The 21,306-nt window shown below is 36.4% G+C and overlaps 1 pseudogene; it reads right to left on the bottom strand.

Annotated features, from left to right (window-relative positions):
- Nucleotides 1-20,519: 20,519 nt before the first annotated feature.
- On the bottom strand, nt 20,520-20,928 carry LOC113176616 (PRELI domain-containing protein 2 pseudogene; annotated as a pseudogene).
- Between the last annotated feature and the right edge of the window lie 378 nt (nt 20,929-21,306).

Raw genomic sequence — 21,306 nt, 5'->3', positions numbered from 1 at the left:
TTTGATTTATGCATGTTGATTTTATATCCTGCCACTTTGCTGAATTTATTTATTAGCTCTAGTAGTTTCTTTGTAGAATCTTTTGGGTCAGCTAGGTATAGAATTATGTCATCCACAAATAGTGATAATTTAAGTTCTTCTTTTCCTATTTTTATGCGTTTAATTTCTTTCATCTGTCTAATTGCTCTGGCCAGTGTTTCGAGAACTATGTTGAACAGAAGTGGTGAGAGAGGGCATCCCTGTCTTGTTCCAGATTTTAGAGGGAATGCCTTCAATTTTTCTCTGTTCATAATGATGCTAGCCTGAGGCTTATCATAGATAGCTTTTACAATATTGAGGTATGTTCCTGTTATCCCTAGTGTTTCTAGAGTTTTGAACATAACTCTTTGTCGAATGCTTTTTCTGCATCTATCAAGATGATTATATGGTTCTTATCTTTAAGTCTATTGATGTGATGAATAACATTTATTGATTTCCATATATTGAACCAGCCTTGATCCCAGGGATGAGTCCTACTTGATCATGATGTACAATCTTTTTGATATGTTTTTGTATCTGATTTGCCAGAATTTTATTGAGGAATTTTGCATCTATGTTCATTAGAGATATTGGTCTGTAGTTTTCTTTCTTTGAAGTGTCTTTGTCTGGTTTAGGAATTAGGGTGATGTTGGCCTTATAGAATGAATGTGGAAGAGCTCCCTCTTTTTCTATTTCCTGAAATAACTTGAAAAGTATTGGTATTAGTTCGTCTTTAAAGGTTTTGTAAAACTCTGCTGTATACCCATCCGGTCCTGGGCTTTTCGTAGTTGGTAGTCTTTTGATGGCTTCTTCTATTTCCTCAATTGATATTGGTCTATTTAGCTTGTGTATATCCTCCTGACTCAATCTGGGCAGATCATATGGCTTAAGAAATTTATCAATGCTTTCACTATCTTCTATTTTATTGGAATATAAGGATTCAAAATACTTTCTAATTATCTTCTGTATTTCTGAAGTGTCTGTTGTGATATTGCCTTTTTCATCCCTTGTGCTAGTAATTTGAGTTCTGTCTCTTCTTCTCTTCATTAGCATGGCTAAGGGTCTGTCGATCTTATTTATTTTTTCAAAGAACCAACTTTTAGTTTTGTCAATTTTTTCAATAGTTTCATTTGTTTCAATTTTATTGATTTCAGCTTTGATTTTAATTATTTCTTGCCTTCTACTGCTTTTGATGTTGTTTTGCTTTTCTTTTTCTAGGGTTTTGAGATGAAGTGTGAGATCATTTATTTGTTGGTTTTTTCTTTTTTTTAAGGAATGAACTCCAAGCAATGAATTTTCCTCTTAGAACTGCTTTCATTGTGTCCCATAGATTCTGATATGTTTTGTCTGTGTTTTCATTTATCTCTAAGAATTTTGTAGTTTTCTCCTTGATGTCTTCTGTAACCCATTGATCATTCAGTAACACATTGTTCACTCTCCAAGTGATGCAGGATTTTTCCTTTCTTCTTTTATCATTGATTTCCAGTTTCATTCCATTATGATCAGATAAGATGCATGGTATTATCTCTACTCCTTTATAATTTCTAAGAGTTGCCCTGTGACATAATATATGGTCTATTTTTGAGAAGGGTCCACATGCTGCTGAGAAAAAAGTGTAACTGCTTGATGTTGGGTGGTAAATTCTATATATGTCAATTAAGTCTAGGTTATTAATTGTATTATTGAGTTCTATAGTTTCTTTATTCAACTTTTGTTTGGAAGATCTGTCCAGTGGTGAGAGAGGTGTGTTTAAGTCTCCCATAATTATTGTATTGTGGTCTATTTGACACTTGAACTTGAGAAGAGTTTGTTTGATGCACATTACTGCACCATTGTTTGGGGCATATATATTTATGATTGTTATGTCTTGTTGGTGTATGGTTCCCTTGAGCAGTATGTAGTGTCCTTCATTATCCCTTTTGATTAAATTTGGCTTGAAGTCTATTTTATTTGATATGAGTATGGACACTCCTGCTTGTTTCCAAACTCCATTTGAGTGATATGATTTTTCCCAACCTTTCACCTTCAATCTATGTATGTCTCTTCCTATCAAATACATCTCTTGTAGGCAGCATATTGTTGGATCTTTTTTTTTTTTTTCATCCATTCTACTAGCCTGTGTCTCTTGACTGGTAAGTTTAAGCCATTAACATTTGGGTTACTATTGAGATATGGTTTGTACTTCCAGCCATATTTGTTTATTTATGTTACTTAACATGATTTGTTTTTCCTCTTTGATTATTTTTTCTCTTTACTACCTGCTGCTGTTGGTTTTCATTGTTATATTCCATTTCCTTTTCTGTAATGTTTTGCCGAGGATGTTTTGAAGAGCTGGTTTTCTAGCTGCAAGTTCTTTTAACTTTTGTTTATCATGGAAGGTTTTAATTTCATCTTCCATCCTGAAGCTTAATTTCGCTGGATACACTATTCTTGGTTGGAACCCATTTTCTTTCAGCATTTGAAATATGTTGTTTTAGGATCTTCTAGCTTTCAGAGTTTGTGTTGAAAGACCAGCTGTTATCCTGATTGGTTTACCCCTAAATGTAATTTGCTTCCTTTCTCTTGTAGCTTATAAAATTCTCACCTTATTCTGTATTTTGGGCATCTTCATTACAATGTGTCTAGGTATGGATCTCTTATGATTTTGCACATTCGGCATCCTGTAGGCTTCTAGGATTTGGGATTATGTTTCATTCTTCAAGTCTGGGAAGTTTTCTCATATTATTTCATTGAACAGATTGCTCATTCTTTGGTTTGGACCTCTATTCCTTCCTGTATCCCAATAACTCTTAAGTTTGGGCTCTTTATGTTATCCCATATTTCTTGGATGTTATGCTCATGGTTTCTTAACAGTTTGCTGAGCTGTCTATGTTCTTTTCAAGTTGAAATACTTTGTCTTCATTGTCTGATGTTCTATCTTCTAAGTGTTCTACTCTGCTGGTAGTACTCTCATTTGAGTTTTTAATTTGGTTTATTGCTCCCTACATTTCTAGTATTTCTGTTTGTTTGTTTTTTATAACCTCTATCTCGCTGTATAGTTGATCTTTTGCTTCTTGGATTTGTTTATGGAATTCATTGTCAAAGTAATCTTTCATTGTCTGATTTTGCTGTCTAATGTCTTCCTTGAGACTCCAGATCATCTGAAGCATGTATATCCTGAATTCTTTATCTAAAATTCCATGTGCTGCAGATATTACCTCTTCTAAAGTTGAGTTGAACTGCATTGCTTGTGGTCCTTTCTTTCCTTGTCTTTTTATATTGCTCACATTTCTTTCTGCTTTATGAAACCGATGTGTTATTGATTTTTCCCCATATATATTTATATTGCTCTTGTATATTTGCAAAGTCTCCCTTTTGTGTAGAAAGACAATGTTAACAGTTCTCAATATCAATAATACATCATCTAAGCACTCGTTTCCCTTATTTCTACATTTATAGCTAGACTCTGTGTACAAATGTTTGTTTCGATTATCATTTACAAATATAGTCATTAGTTTCATGAAAGGCATACCATTTCTGGTAGCTTGAAGAAAACTGAATTCCAGGTGTAGGATGTTATGTTTAGGGGGAAAGGAGTGAGGGTATGGGGTTAATCTAACTTAGTATCTTTGGAAAGCTCTAACCAATAGATGGGTAATTTATGGAAGAATGTATAGATTCAAATTTCTATCTGTATTTATAAGATTACTCTACTTATAAATAGTAAAATTTAGGGGGTTGCAAGTGGGATAGAGGGAGTAAGAAGGATAAAAACAAATAACAAGGAAAGAAAGAGAAAAAAGGGAGTGGGAAAAAGAAGAGAAAAAGAATAGAAATGAAATGGGGGAGGGAGGTGGGGCATACGCAATTCCTCTATATTATATTATTCTGGTGATTCAGTTATTAAAGATCTTTTTCATGCAGAATTCTTGGTTTCACATATGTTGAGGTTGTGAGGACCAGAGGGGGAAGGATAGAGGAGACTGGATGAATGGATGAACAGAGAGAGAGAAGAAAAAAAAAAGAAAGAAAAAAAAATCTCTCAGAATTCTGTTTTCTTTTCTTCCAGTTGGTGGCGTTGTCTATTCCTAGCTTGAGTCTCTGGGTTCAGGGTGGTGGTGGCAGTCAGTGTGAGAGGACTTGAGGTTCCACCTGTGGTCTCTCTACTCTACTACACTGTAGAATGGAGCTGTTAGCCATGCCCACCAATTGGTGGGTTTTAAGGGTTGGTGGGATTTTCCAAGATGAGTTCCATCAGTTTTTCTCATAAGGTGTTTGATGAGGTGGGGGTGTTGGGGAAACCTTATGTTTGTCCAGAGCTCGGTTAGGTGACCGCACTGGTGGGCAGCTGGGCCCCTCATCCAGTTGGGGTGGTCTGTCTACCATGCCGGTGGGCGGTTGTGCTCCCTCTCTGGGCCACATGGTCTGCCTACGGTGAGGTGGGAGGCTGGGCCCCTCCTCCTGTTGGGGTGGTCTTTCTACCGTGTTGGTGGGCCGCTGGGCCCCTTCTCTGGGTAGAGTGTTTTGCCTACCACGCAGGCGGGTGGCTGGGCTCCTTCTCCAGTTGGGGTGGTCTGTCTACCTTGCAGGCGGGCCACTGGGCCCCTTCTCTGGGTTGTGTGGTCTGCCTACCATGCAGGCGAGAGGCTGGGCTCCTCCTCCAATTGGGGTGGTCTCTCTACCATGCAGGTGGGCCACTGGGCCCCTTCTCTGGGTCATGCAGGCAGTGGCTGGGCCCCTCCTTCAGTTGGGGTGGTCTGTCTACCGTGCTGGCGGGCCGCTGGGCCTTGTTTAATTTTTTCAAAGAACCAACTCTTTTTTTCACTGACCCTTTGTATTTTAAAAAAATTTTAATTTCATTAATTTTGTCTCTGATCTTAATTATTTTCTGTCTTCTACTGAGTTAGATATTGTTTTATTTTTCCTTTTCAAAGACCTTGAGTTGTAGCATTAGATTATTTATTTTGGATCTTTCTATTTTTTAAAAATGTAGGTACTCAGTGCTATAAACCTTCCTCTTAGAACTGCATTCATACTGTCCTTTTGATAAGATTTCAATATGTTCTGCTCTCATTTGGTTCTAAGGATTTCTTCTATTATCTATTTCTCATTTAAAATAATATTGTTCAGTCTTCATGTGTTTATGTGGTTTCTATAATTTCTCTTGCTATTCATTTCTAGTTCAACTCCATTATGATCTACTAGGGGCTCGGGATGTGGCTCAAGTGATAACACGCTCACCTGGCATGCATAGGGCACTGGGTTAGATCCTCAGCACCACATAAAAATAAAATAAAAATGTTGTGTCCACCGAAAACTGAAAAATAAATATTAAAACTTTCTCTCTCTCTCTCTCTCTCTCTCTTCTCTCTCTCTCTCTTTAAAAAAATTGATCTACTAGGATGCATGGATATATATATATATATATGCAATTTTATATATATATACATATATATATCTTATTATCTTTTAATAAGATATATATCTTAACAATTATATATAATTACACAATTATATATATGTGTGTGTGTGTGTTTGTATATATATATATATATATATATATATATATATATAAAATTGATAAGATATTGTGACTTAGAATATGGTACATTTTGAAAAATTTCCATAATTTTTCCAAAATTTACTTTCTTCTCAGAAATTGAAGAAATTTCTTCAATTTCTGAGAAGAAAGTAAATTCAGCTGTTTTTGGGTGAGATATTCTGCAGTTATCTGTTAGTCCATCTGATTTATAGCATTTATTTATGTTGAAAATATCTTTATTGTATTTATGTTTGGATTACCTCTCTATTGGTGAAAGGAGTGTGTTGAAATTACCTAGCATTATTGTATTGGGGTCTCTGGGATTCAGTGTCAAGAAGTATTTTATTTATGCAATAATGTGCATTTGAGTCAAATATTTACTATTGCTATATCTTTTTGTTGGATTGTTCCCTTACCAATATGTAATGATATTCTTTGTCTCACTTGCTTTAGTTTTGCTTGAAATCTGCTTTGTCAGGTATGAGGGAATATATTTGTGCTTGTTTTTGGACTCTGTTTGCATGGAATTTTCTTTCTTTTCTTTAACTTCCAGCTTGGGGGTGCCTTTGCATTATGAGATGAGTCTCTTGCAAGCAGAATATAGCTGGATCTTGCTTTTAAATTCATTCTGTCAATATATATCTTTTAATTGGGGAATTGAGATAATTTATATTCAGTGTTATAATTGACAGATGTTATGTCATGCAACATTGGTTTGTTTGCTGCATAATTCAGAATTTATTTTCATTTACTTAGTTGTTCTTCTAGTAAACTTCAACTATTTGGGAGCTTTGAGTTTTTTTTTCTTTTTTTTTTCTGTGTGTAGTAGATCTTTAAGTATTATTTGTGGTGTCGCTTCATGATTATGAGTTATTTTATTTATCCTTATTATGGAAAATATTTATTTTTACATAGATTCTGAAAGACAATTGTACTGGATATAGCAACCTTGTCTGACAGTTTTTTTTTCTTTTACAGCTTGGAATGTCTCATTCCAAGCCATATTGTATTTTGGATCCAATTTGAAACATCAGAAGTGAATCTTATTGGTTTGTCTCTAAATACTACTTGACATTCTTCTCTCACAGCTTTTAATATTTTTTCCCTTATTTTCTTTCTTTTTTAAGAGAGAGAGAGAGAGAGAGAGAGAGAGAGAGAGAGAGAGAGAGAATTTTTTAATATTTATTTTTTTAAGTTTTCAGTGGACACAGAATCTTTATTTTTACTTTTATATGGTGCTGAGGATGGAACCCAGCACCCTGTGCATGCCAGGCAAATGCGCTACTGCTTGAGCCACATCCCCAGCCCCTCCCTTATTTTCTATGTTAGGCATTTTGATTATAATGTTTCTTTGAGAGGTTCATTTTGGATCTGGTATATTTGGTGTTCTGTATGCCTTCTGTATATGGATGTCTACATCATTTCTAAGGTTAGGAATTTTTCTGGTATTATTTCACTGAAGCAGTTCTAATCCATTTAACCTGACTTTCAAGTTTGGTCTCTTGATGTTCTCCCAGAGTTTTTGTATATTCTGATGATGATTCTTATTTTTTCCTACATTGCATATTTAGTATTCTTGCCCACATCCCTTCTGTGGGATGGGCTGGCAGAGAAATAAAAACTAAGAAAAGTAGAATGGAGAAATGACCACAGAACCCATAAAGTAGTTTCAAAGGAGGGGTGGAGATGGGAAAAGCTGACCAGATAGGTTCAGCTTCTAACAAAGAAAGGAGCCCCTGTTTGCTTTACTTATGTTGGAAAACATCAAAGTCTTTCGATAGAAAGTTCTTCACCAAAACAGGATAGAGTCGGGGGCAAGGTAGACTGCTCAGCTCCTAGCAAGTTATGCCCGTCTCCTTTCTGGGGACCTTTCTGTCAGAGCTGAGGGGAGTTCACTTTCTTCTGGTGATCTATCCTGGTGGGCCTGCCGTAGGAAGTTCCCAATGCCAGATATACCCCTTCATTGGCTGCAATGCTGAAAAAGTCCTCATGCATTTTATGGATGGTTTCCCACAGGGCATATCCTGTCTTAAAGGCCTGAAGGTCTATTTTCTTTTTTTAAAGTGATTTTTTAAAACAAAATAAATGACAGAGGAATGGATTACAATTCTTATTACATGTATACAGCACAATTTTTCATATCTCTGGTTGTATATAAAGTATGTTGACACCAATTTGTGTCTTCATACATGTACTTTGGATGATGATGTCTATCACATTCCACCATCCTTGCTAATCCCCTGCCCCCTACCTTTCCCTCCCACCCCTCTGCCCTATATAGAATCTATTTTCTATATAATCTAATCTGATGATGTTACATTCAAGTGAATTTTAAATTTGATTGTATCATTCATTTTTAGAAGTTCTGACTGACTTCTCCCCAAATGTCTATTTATTTTTGTTTTCTTTTGCTTTGTTTTGTTTCTTAAAATTCTTTTAAAAATTGGTTATTTTTAGTTATATGTAACTTTAGGATTCATTTTGACATAATTATAAAAGCATGGAATATTATTTGTTCAAAATCAATCCCTAATACTTCCCCTTCCCTCCTCTCCTTCTTCTTTCTGTTTCCTTTCTGATGCTCCACTGATATTTCTGATATTTACCTCTAGATATTTTAAAAAATTAGTGTCTCATGGATATACATGATGGTGAGATTCACTGTGGTATATTCATGTATGTACACAGGAAAGTTAAGTCAACTTTATTCAACTGTCTTTCTCTATCCCATACTTTCTCTGCTACTCCACTGACCTTTCTTCTACTCCACTGATCTGCTTCATCTACTTCACTCATCTTTTTTCTATTTTTTAATCCCTCCTTAATTTTCATTAGTTTGTGCATATCAGAGAAAACATTCAACTTTTAACTTTTTAAAAATTTTAATTTGTTCTAATTAGTTATACATGACAGTTGAATACATTTAACTTTTAACTTTTGGGACTGGCTTATTTCACTGAGCATGATTGTCTCCAGTTCCTATAAATTTACCAGCAAATGCCATAATTCCATTATTCTTTATGGCTGAGTAATATTGCATTGTGTATATAAACCACATTTTCTTTATTCATTCATCTATTGAAGGGCACCTAGGTTGATTCCAGAGTTTTGCTATTGTGAATTGTGCTACTGTAAATTTTGATGTGTGTTTCAGTCAGCTTTTTTGCTGCTGTGACTAAAGAACCTGATCAACATAGTTGAAAGAAGAGGGAAAGTTTATCTGAGGGCTCATGGTTTCAGAAGTCTGAGTCTATAGAAGTCTAGCTTCATTCCTCAGGGCTTGAGGTGAGGCTGAACATTGTGGCAGAGTGTGTGGCAGAGGAAAGCAGCTCACATCATGGTGATCAAGGAGAGGGGGGGTGGGAGGAAGAGAGACTCTACTTGCCAGATACAATTATATACACAAAAGCCACACTCTAATTCCCACTTCCTCCAGCCACACCCTACCACTTCAGTTACCACTCAGTTAATCTCTATCAGGGGATTAAATAACTGATTGGGTTGACACTTACAGCCCAATAATTTCTCCTCTGAATGTTCTTGCATTGTCTCAAATGTGAGCTTTTGGGGGACACCTCACATCCAAACCATAACAATGTGGATACATTTTTGTAATATGCTGCTTTCAAATCTTTTGAATATATACTGAGGAGTGGGATGGATCTCAAATTATACTACAACTATAGTAACAAAACCAGCAAGGTATTGGCACCAAAACAATTATGAAGATCAATGGGATTGAATAGAAGACATGGAGACAAATTTTCATAAATACAGTTATCTGAAAATAGGCAAGTGCCAAAATCATATGTTGGAGAAAAGAAAGCCCTTTAAACAAATGGTGCTGGGAAATTTATATATAGGATATTAAAAGTTGATCTCTGTTTCTCACTCTGAACAAAAGTCAACTCAAAATGGATTTAAGATCAAAATTAGAACAGAAATGCTGCAACTGCTAGAAAAAAAATGGAGGCCCAATACTCCAACATGTCAGCATAGAAACTGACTTTCTTAACAAGACTCCTAAAGTAATGTTTTCTCTGATAAGTGGATGCTGATTCATAATGGGGGGGAGGATAGGAAGAATGGAGAAAATATGATTGGGCAAAGTGGGGAGGGGAGGGAGCATGGGGGCATGAAAGATGGTGGAATGAGATGAGCATCATTACCCTAGGTACATGTATGATTGCACATATGGTGCAACTCTACATTGTGTACAACCAGAGAAATGAAAAGTTGTGCTCCATTTGTGTACAATAAATTAAAAATGCATCCTGGTGTCATTTAAAACTAATCAGAACAAATAAATACAAAAAAAAGACTCCAAAGTGAAAAAAAAGAAAAATGGGATGGCATCTAATTAAAAAGATTCTTCACAGTGAAGGAAACAAGAGCATGAAGAAAGAGCCTACAGAATGGGAGAAAATCTTTGTCACCTGCTCCTCAGATAGGTCATTATTATCCAGGGTATACAAAGAACTAAAAAAACTAAACACTGAACAACAACAACAACAAAACAAAATAAGAACAAAACTCAAACAAACAAAAAGCCCCAACTCCCCAAAATAAAAAAACCAAATAACCCAATCAATAAATGGGCAAAAGAACTAAACATACTTCTCAAAAGAAGAAATAAAACAGTCAACAAGTATATGAAAAAATTCCATGTCAGGATTACACAAGGAAAAGAGATGGCATACTCAAATGAGGCTACTCAGAAGGTAAACAAATCACTAATTGTTCACTCCCTGCCAATTTTTTATTAAAAAGTACACCAGAGTAAGAGGCATGAACTAGAACTTGACTGAACATGTGTATATGGCCTCTTTAGTGAAGGAATAAATTTTCATAAAGGATTTATTAACAAATATGTAGTCAAGATTAAGGACATCAATAAGAATTGTGATAGTAGTAAGAGATACAAAAATTAGGAGCTAATACCACCTCTTGAACAATAGGGTCAATAGTAGGAAGTAATTTTTCAAGCTTGTAGAAAGAATAGATGAAGGAGAGCAATTGTGTATTTTAGTAGAAAAAACATTACAATTCTTGCTAACCTGGCAGAAAGGGAAGAAAAATACTCCAGCATTCTCCCACTTCTACTTTTCAGTCTTTGGCTGGTACCACTCATTGCTTCACCTTAACTGGAAGCTAAACAACAAGGGCACCATTAGTGTAGTGCATGCAGGTCAGCCTTATGAAGCAGAGCAGAACAGAGAAGGATAGGAGGAGAGAGCAGGAAAGAAAAATACCCATAAAATTACAGCTGATCCTCAAATTATGATAGGGTTACATCCCAATAAATCCAATATAAGTTGAAAATATTGTAAGTTGAAAGTTCAAGTAACACACCTAACTTACTGAACACCACAGCTTAACCACACTACAAGTACAGGTTGTTTCCCCAGTGACCACGTGGCTGATGGAGAGATTTGGATTGTTGCCATTGCTCATCATCACAAGACTATCAATTAAAAAAAATCAAAATAAAAAATTCAAAATACAAACATAACAAATACATGAAAAGATTCAATATCTCTAGCAATTAGGAAATGCAAATTAAAACTACACCGAGATTTCATCTCCAGTCAGAATGTCAATTATCGAGAATATAAATAACGATAAATGTTGGTGAATATGTGGAGAAAATGAACACTCACACATTGTTGTTGGAACTTCAAATTGTTACAACCATTCTGGAAAGCAGTATGAAAATTCCTCAAAAAAGTAGGAGTAGAACCAACACATGACCCAGCTACCTCAATTTTTTTTCCACCTGGAATTGAACCCAGGGGAATTTAACCAGTGAGCAACATCCCCAGCCCTTTTTATATTTTATTTAGAGATAGGGTCTCACTGAGTTGCTTAGGGCCTTGCTAAGTTGCTGGGGCTGGCTTTGAACTCATGATCTTCCTGTCTCAGACTCCTGTGCTGCTGGGATTACAGGCATGCACCACCATGCCTGGCTATCTCTATTTCTTTATTGAACTGTTATTTTACATCACTGCCTTAATCCATTCCTTAGATCTTTTAGTTCATTGAACATTTTAATAATCAGCTCTTTTATAGTCTTTCTTTGGAATTTCGTCTACGTCTATATCTGTGGGTTCCTTCATTGGGGGATTGTGAATTTTGGCAGGAAATGTACATTTTCCCTCAATTTTCAGAGGCCTTGATTTTGTGCATTAGTTGAAATGTTTTTTTTTCCCTATTTTTTTGCCTGTGTCCTTTTGAATGCAGTTATCTTTTTTGTTCTAGGGACTTCTCTCTGTTTTTGCTGTATGAGTATATGTCCAAGAGTTGGTCCTGAAGTCCCTCTTTAGTCGTTCCTCTTTGAGCTTGGTCATTGGTTTAGGGTTTTTGTCTCCCTATTATATGTGTTGAAGCATGGTTGAGGCTTGAGTGGGGCTAGTTCATGTATGGAATGAGGCTCCGTTACATGGCTAAATATGAGTGTTGCTCAGCAGCAACAGTATCTCTACTCTGTAAACTTGAAGTGTCCCTTCCCAGCCCCTCTTAGAGAAAGAAGGAGCAAGGAATAGCAACAATACTAGCAACCTATGTAAAACCTTAAAATAATTTTTTTGTATCTATTTTGACATCTATAATACTATTTAAGAGAAATGGTGGGGTTAGCATTAAGCATCAGCACCACTAAAATACTATGAACTATACCATACATTAAATAGCAGGTGTTATTAATTCCCACGTCTCTGTGTTTTTCACCAAGTTGTCAGCTGTTGTGGCCAGGAGCCAAAGCTGATTGTAGTAGCTCTGTTTTCTCTCTCATGATATAGGATGGGATAAACTGAGGAGTTCTGACAAATTATATACTTCTATAGTAGGGCTGGTGGAGAGTTCTAAATTGGAAATTCCAACAGGTGGCTGCTATTTGGAAGTCTGTTGGTGGGTATTTTTAAAATTTGTTCTTTTTAGTTTTACATGACAGTAGAATCCCATCCCCTTGCCTCCCACCTATTGTGAGCCAGCATCCACATATCAGAGAGAACATTTGGCCTTTGGTTTTTTGGGATTGTCATATTTTACTTAGCATGATAGTTTCCAGTTCCATCCATTTACTGTCAAATGCCATAATTTCATTCTGCTTTATGGCTAAGTAATATTGCATTGTGTGTATGTACCAGATTTTCTTTATTCATTCATCTATTGAAGGACACCTAGGTTGGTTCCATAGCATAGCTGTAGTGAATCGAGCTGCTATGAACATCAATGTGGCTGCATCACTATAGTATGCTTGTTTTAAATCCTTTAAATGCTCTGGGTACATGCTGAGGATATCTGGGTCAAATGGTGGTTCCATTCCAAGTTTTCTGAGGAATCTCCATATTGTTTTCCAGAGTGGTCATATCAATTTGCAGTTCCACCAGCAATGTATAAGTATACCTTCCCCCTCACATCCTCACCAGTATTTATTGTTCCTTGTATTCTTAATAATTGCCATTCTGACTGGAGTGAGATGAAATATCAGTGTAGTTTTAATTTGCATTTCTCTAATTACTAGGGATGTTGAACATATTTTTGTTGACCATTTGCGTTTCTTCTTCTGTGAAGCTATCTCTTCAGTTCCTTTGCCCATTATTGATTGGGTTATGTGGGGTGTGTGTGTGTGTGTGTGTGTGTTAAATTTTTTGATTTCTTTATATATCCTAAAGATACCATTCCACTTTTTGATTCTTGTTTTATTTTTTGAGCTTTAGGAGTTTAATTAAGGAAGTGGATACCTGCATCTATAAGTTTTCATTTGACTGTATGTTTTCTTCTGGAATTGCAAAGTTTCTGGTCTTATTCTTATGCCTTTGATCCACTTGGAGTTGACTTTTATGCTGAGTGAGAGATGGGAACTAGTTTCCTTCTTCTACATATAAAAATTCAGTTTCCCCAGTACTATTTACTAAAAAGGCTGTATTTTCTCTAACACATATTTTTTTCACCCTTTTAAAGATGAGATGAGTATATCTTTGTGGGTTTTTCTCTCTGTCTTCTAATCTATTCCACTGATCTTCCTTTTTTTAATGACAATTACCATGTTGTTTTTGTTAGCATAATTTAAGATTAGGTATTGTGATGTCTCCAGTCTCATTCTTATTGCTTAGAATTGCTTTGGCTATTACTGGATCCTTTATTCTTTCATATAAATTTTAGAACAATTTTTTCCACTTTGATGAAGAATGTTATTGCTGTTTTGATGGGGATTGTATTGAATCTGTAGATCACTTTAGGAAATATGGCCATTTTGTTAATTCTGCCTATTCAAGAACAGAGGAGGTTTTTTTTAATCTTCTAAGGTGTTCTTTAATTTCTTTCTTCAGTGTTCTATAATTTTCCTTATATAGATATTTTATCTCCTTATAGATTTATTCCTTAGTATTTTATTTTTTGAGGCTATTGTGAATGGAATTATTCTTTTTTAAAATATTTTTTAGTTGTTGATAGACCTTTATTTTATTTATTATATGCAGTGCTGAGAATCAAACCCAGTACCTCACACATGCCAGGCAAGTGTGCTACTGCTGAGACATATCCCCAGCCCTGCTGGAATTATTCTTCTGATTTCTTTTTAGTGGGATTTACTATTGATATTTATAAAAGCAATTAATTTTTGTATATTGATTTTTATCTTGCTACTTTGCTGAATTTGCTTATCAACTGTATGAAGTTTTTTGAGTTCTAAGTATAGAACGTATCATCTATAAACAGAGATAATTTGATTTCTTTGCCTATTCTTATCCATTTAATTACCTCTTTGCCTAATTTCTCTGACTAAAATTTCAAGTACTATAGTAAATAAAAGTTGTGAGAGTGGACATCCTTGCCTTGTTACAGATTTTAGAGGAAATGATTTCAGTTTTTCCACATTCAGAATGATATTGGCTATAGGTTTGTCATATGTAGCCTTTAAGATGTTGGGGTTAAGTTTTTTTCTGCTCCTAGATTCTACAATGATTTTTAATATGAATGGGTGCTGAACTTTGTTAAAGATTCTTTCTGTATCTATTGAGATGATTGTGTGATTCTTGTCTTTAATTATATTTATGTGGTGAATTACACTTCTTAATTTATGTACTTTTAACTAAACTTGCAACTCTGAAATTAAACCAGCTTGATGAAGGTCCCATGAGCAACTGAAAAGAAAGTGAATTCAACAGTTTTAGGATAAAATATTCTATATATGTCTGTGATACATTTGATTTGTAATATTTTTATGTATGAAGTGTCTTTATTAATATTGTATATGATCTTTCTATTTGTGAGAGGTGTGTTGAATGCACCCAGTAATATTGTATTGGGGTCTGACTGAGTCATGAAGTGTTTTATGTAATTGGGAGCACTGATGTTAGGGACATAAATATTTACTATTGTTATATTTTCCTGTTGGATTGTTCCCAGTACCAGTATAAATTTTTTGAACTTCTGATTAATTTTTTGGCTAAAATCAACCACATTGATTAGGGGGCCAAACTGACTATAAAACCTTCTTAAATGACAGGAGACACTGAAGCCCAAAATACCTCTCCCAAATGAGTGTTTCTCAAAATGTGGTCTGTGGAATAGCACAACCAAATCTTCTGAAGAACTTGTTTCAAAATATAGATCCTGGGATCATACCTCAACATTGTAAAAGCAATCTATGATAAGCCACAGGCCAGCATCATTCTGAATGGAGAAAAATTGAAGGCATTCCCTCTAAGATCTGGTACAAGACAGGGATGCCCTCTCTCACCACTTCTGTTCAACATAGTCCTCGAAACACTGGCCAGAGCAATTAGACAGACAAAAGAAATTAAAGGCATAAAAATAGGAAAAGAAGAACTTAAATTATCACTATTTGCAGATGATATGATTCTATACCTAGCAGACCCAAAAGGGTCTACAAAGAAGCTATTAGAACTAATAAATGAATTCAGCAAAGTGGCAGGATATAAGATCAACACGCATAAATCAAAGGCATTCCTGTATATCAGCGACAAATCCTCTGAAACAGAAATGAGGACAACTACTCCATTCACAATATCCCCCCAAAAAATAAAATACTTGGGAATCAACCTAACAAAAGAGGTGAAAGATTTATACAATGAAAATTACAGAACCCTAAAGAAAGATATAGAAGAAGACCTTAGAAGATGGAAAAATATACCCTGCTCATGGATAGGCAGAACCAACATCATCAAGATGGCGATATTACCAAAAGTTCTCTATAAGTTTAATGCAATGCCAATCAAAATTCCAGCAACATTTCTTGTAGAAATAGATAAAAGAATCATGAAATTCATATGGAATAATAAAAGACCCAGAATAGCAAAAACAATGCTAAGCAGGAAGTGTGAATCAGGCGGTATAGCGATACCAGACTTCAAACTATACTACAGAGCAATAGTAACTAAAACAGCATGGTACTGGTACCAAAACAGGTGGGTGGACCAATGGTACAGAATAGAGGACACAGTAACCAACCCACAAAACTACAACTATCTTATATTTGATAAAGGGTCTAAAAGCATGCAATGGAGGAAGGATAGCATCTTCAACAAATGGTGCTGGGAAAACTGGAAATCCATTTGCATCAAAATGAATCTGAATCCCTATCTCTCGCCATGCACAAAAGTTAACTCAAAATGGATCAAGGAGCTTGATATTAAATCAGAGACACGGCATCTGATAGAAGAAAAAGTAGGGTATGATCTACATACTGTGGGATCGGGCTCCAAATTCCTCAATAGGACACCCATAGCGCAAAAGTTAACAACTAGAATCAACAAATGGGACTTACTCAAACTGAAAAGTTTTTTCTCAGCAAAAGAAACAATAAGAGAGATAAACAGGGAGCCTACATCCTGGGAACAAATCTTTACTCCACACACTTCAGATAGAGCCCTAATAACCAGAATATACAAAGAACTCAAAAAATTAGACAATAAGATAACAAATAACCCAATCAATAAATGGGCCAAGGACCTGAACAGACACTTCTCAGAGGAGGACATACAATCAATCAATAAGTACATGAAAAAATGCTCACCATCGCTAGCAGTCAGAGAAATGCAAATCAAAACTACCCTAAGATACCATCTCACCCCAGTAAGATTGGCAGCCATTAGAAAGTCAAACAACAATAAGTGCTGGAGAGGATGCGGGGAAAAGGGCACTCTTGTTCATTGCTGGTGGGACTGCAAATTGGTGCAGCCAATTTGGAAAGCAGTATGGAGATTTCTTGGAAAGCTGGGAATGGAACCACCATTTGACCCAGCTATTCCCCTTCTCGGTCTATTCCCCAAAGACCTAATAAGAGCATGCTACAGGGACACTGCTACATCGATGTTCATAGCAGCACAATTCACAATAGCAAGATTGTGGAATCAGCCTAGATGCCCTTCAATAGATGAATGGATAAAAAAATGTGGCATTTATACACAATGGAGTATTACTCTGCATTAAGAAATGACAAAATCATAGAATTTGGAGGGAAATGGATGGCATTAGAGCAGATTATGCTAAGTGAAGCTAGTCAATCTTTAAAAAATAAATACCAAATGACCCCTTTGATATAAGGGGAGTAAACAAGGACAGGGTAGGGACGAAAGTTTGAGAAGAAGATTTACATTAAACAGGGATGAGAGGTGGGAGGGAAAGGGAGTGAGAAGGGAAACCGCATGGAAATGGAAGGCGATCCTCAGGGTTATACATAATGACATATAAGAGGAAAGGAGGGGTAAGACAAGATAATACAAATCGAAGAAATGATTTACAGTAGAAGGGGTAGAGAGAGAAAAAGGGAGGGGAGGGGAGGGGAGGGGGGATAGTAGAGAATAGGACAGACAGCAGAATACATCAGACACTAGAAAGGCAATTCGTCAATCAATGGAAGGGTAACTGATGTGATACAGCAATCTGTATACGGGGTAAAATTGGGAGTTCATAACCCACTTGAATCAAACTGTGAAATATGATGTATTAAGAACTATGTAATGTTTTGAACGACCAACAATAAAAATATATATATATATATATAGATCCTGAGTCCCAGTGCATGAATCAGAATCTCTGGGGTGGTGTGGGGAGAACCAGAGGACCTGCATGTCAGCAAATCTCTCCAAGGGTGTCTGGTACATTCTCTCCTTGAAGGGCAGGCTCAGAAGCCCAGTCAGGAAGAAACTGGCCAGGTCTTTGAATTAACCCTTCCCACTCTTGTTCCTCATGTGTCCATCAAAGTTGTACTCCTGGATTTGACATTTCTCATACTACACATCAGATGACAAAGTTAAATGTGGGTTTCTATTATATGCATATGAGTTAAAAAATCTAACATGCCTTAATTAATTCTGAAAACTCCATAAGATTTTGAAACCATGTATATGAAGCTTGAAGTAAAAGATGACTCTGGGGAAAAAAATACTGAGTGAGGGAAAGTGTTTGATGCAGGTCCAGATGATTACCCAGGAATGAAGAGGAAAATGCACCCAAAAGCAATCTTGGAGTAAAGGCAGGATGCAATTTTTGTCCAGAATACAAACATGCAAATCTATTGAAAATCAGCTGGGATGTGCAGGCCAATCTTTAACACCCTACAAACACAGGCTGAAAAGTACTGGCTGGCAAACATGTTTGGCTAGATGAAGGCTTTAAGCAATTCTGGATATTTTGCAACACATGAAAATTAAGATGTTTCTTTTTTAAATAAAATTTTTGTCTTTTACTGGGAAATTTAAAATAAAGTAGAAAAACCAACCACACCCTACACTGGCTGGTGCTGGACAGCAGCTGCTCACCTTCAACCAGACTTGTGCTCCCAGGGCCTCTACAGTAGCTACAGTCTGCTTCACTCATCAGACCAGCTGCTGGGTCACTGCCTACATTGGCCAGTGCTGCAGGGAACCAAGTCACTAATTCAGCCTCTCTGTGCTCTACTCTGCTGCTAGTAAAAGTTCTTGCTACAGAGATCCTTTCCTATCTCTGAGATATTATGAAAGAAGTCAGATAAATGTATGCAAATTACCTCAAATTTGTTATAGAATTCTCATCCTTACATGCCCTTTGGAATCACATGGGGGAACTTTTAAAAACACTCATGCCTGGGTTCCACTTCTAAAGGTTCTGATTTCTTGGTCTAGGTGCAGCCCTCACTATCAGGATGGCATTAAGTTCTCCAGGTGACCCTAATGGACAACCAAGGTTGAAAACTCTAGCCTGCAGAGGATACAAATTGTTTAATAGAAAGGGTTAACTTTATTCCAACATCAATCTCCAAATAAAAATTTCTTAACTCTCACCTTCAACAATAATTTATACCACCTCTTACTTTTGGAAAAAGGCTATTATTCCAAAAGCCTACTAAATGCCATTTATAAACTGGAAGAGAAGGTCAAAATGTATTCTGGTTTCTAGCATTCATTTTCTCTCCAAGATAACTGAAGAGTAAAACACTGAGGAAAAGAAGGGAAATTATTCTAGGAGACAAGATTCAGGCAGCACAAATAGCTCAAGAACATGAGAGGAGGCTCACAGTGGCAGGCTTGTATGAGAAAGTGCAATTGCTCTGAAATCTATCAATGCACTGAGTAGGAAATGTTCAAATATTAAAAAAATAATAATCTCCGCAAGAATTTCTAGTAATGGTCCAATTTTATCTTAAGAAGATGAATTCCAAATTATTGCTTCTCTTCAAGCTTTCTGTTAGGTAGCATGCGTTCATATTTTGGCTTCTCATCATGGGAAAGTCAATCTACTGTCATCTAATTTTCAAACAATAATATTCCCTTACATTATAGTTGAAAAGCATATTTTCAAAAGGTTTTACATAATAATGGCTTCTATTTACTGGGTTTTTAGGCATGGAGCAGCATGGTGGACACTTTATATATAATCTGTAAGCTGTCCAACAGCCTCACAAGGTTTATTTCATCACCTCTTTTTACAAATTTAAAAAAATGAGGGCTGGGGATGTGGCTCAAGTGGTAGCACGCTTGCCTGGCATGCGTGTGGCCCGGGTTCGATCCTCAGCACCACATACCAACAAAGATGTTGTGTCCGCCGAGAACTAAAAAATAAATATTAAAAATTCTCTCTCTCTCTCTCTCTCTCTCCTCTCTCACTCTCTCTTTAAAAAAATGAGCTTCAGGAAGATTTAAAATTACGGACATGATCAATTAACTGGTAGATGGATTTGCATTCAAACAAAACTATCTTGTTAGTCTTCACAACCCAGAAGTGAAAGATCTGTGCTTGATTATCCCCACTCTCCCAGTAAAAAAACAGAGTTGAATGGTTTGCTCCATATCAAAGAACAAGTTACTAGGAGTTACTAGGAGCTACAGCTAGAACCTGCTTTCCACCCTCCATTCTATGTTCTTCTAGAGGATCACAGCACAGTCAGTCCATACTACACTATGAGAGCTATGTTAATAGTGCTTATACATCACTTGTGGACAGAAATCAAAAATCTTAAACATTGGTATACATATGGCTTAACTTCAACACAGGTCTGGCACATGCTTTTCTGTCTCCAGGCCCCCTAGAAACAGCTAATACAATCAACAACTTTATAAGTTTTAGAATCCTCTCCTGAATCCTATGAACAATCATGCTATTAAAGTACAAGCACCATGACCCCAGGACTTTATCTTGTCTTTAACTGCCCTGGTACTACCACAAACAACTGGCAGGATATACTGAGGAAAAGTGGACATCATCTCACATGGATCTTTTCTTTATTTATAAAATCATAAAGAGACTGTATCATAACAATCCAGCTAGATGGTCTCGTATCCATGAGTCCTACTACTTGAAGCAAGCTCCAAGGGGAGGGTATCATTTTATGTACTGGCAGAGAGATCTCCTCTTCTTTAGAACACCAATGCTGTATCTTGAAACCTGCATTCCAGGAACTGTGCCTATGGTGTGTTGTGGCCAAGAGGTCATTGTTGAAAAAAAAGAACACACCTGGACACAGCTCTCTGATGATTCTTTATTCAGCTAAGCGGGCACCACACTGTTCTTTTAGCAGCATCTCCATTATTCTATTTCCTTTCTGACTCCCTATCTTAAGAATGTGCCAGCAAAAGTTTCCAAAACACAGTTGACAAGTCCAGCCCCTGTGATTAAAATCCTGCCTCTTTGAATGAATTCTGTTCAATTTGAATTTTCCACTCTTCCTTCATGGATGCATACTGTGTCCACATAAGACAGTGATTCCTTATAGCCATGTTTCTTCCCTGAGGATTGAGCTATGATTCCTCTTCTAACTGGATAATAGGGACCTTTAAAATGCTCACCTTTCTTAAAATTTCTGGAATCACATTCTGGCAGATTGCAATCCTCTCTCTATAGATGATTCCTTTTGATCCATCTATTTTTTCCTTCAAGTTTTTTTGAGATAATATTTTTTATCCATTCATAGCATCAGAGGAAGCTGGCGACCACCTGCTTGAAAGGGTACTTGTATACCCGGTGCATACCCACCATGACCCCTATCCCCACCCTAGACCATGCCTCTGCAAGTGCAGGGCTGTCTCAGCTCTGCCTGTGCTGCAGGAGCCCATGCCAGAGCAGCCCCAGAATTTATCTTTATTAAAATGGTCTTTCACATCCTGTATCTTCTCATTCCTTGGATATTTTATTTTATTAAACAGTTTAACAATCAACTATTTGTATTTTTCTCTGGAATTTCAGTCTCTTTATTATTTGTGAATTCAGTTATGTTGGGGTTGTAAATGTTTGGTTCCTTGTTGGTCTGTTTCCTCATGTTTTCAGAG

This window comes from Urocitellus parryii, chromosome 8, assembly GCF_045843805.1.
Source record: "Urocitellus parryii isolate mUroPar1 chromosome 8, mUroPar1.hap1, whole genome shotgun sequence".
Classification (NCBI taxonomy): domain Eukaryota; kingdom Metazoa; phylum Chordata; class Mammalia; order Rodentia; family Sciuridae; genus Urocitellus; species Urocitellus parryii.
This window is presented reverse-complemented; position numbering and strand designations above follow the sequence as displayed.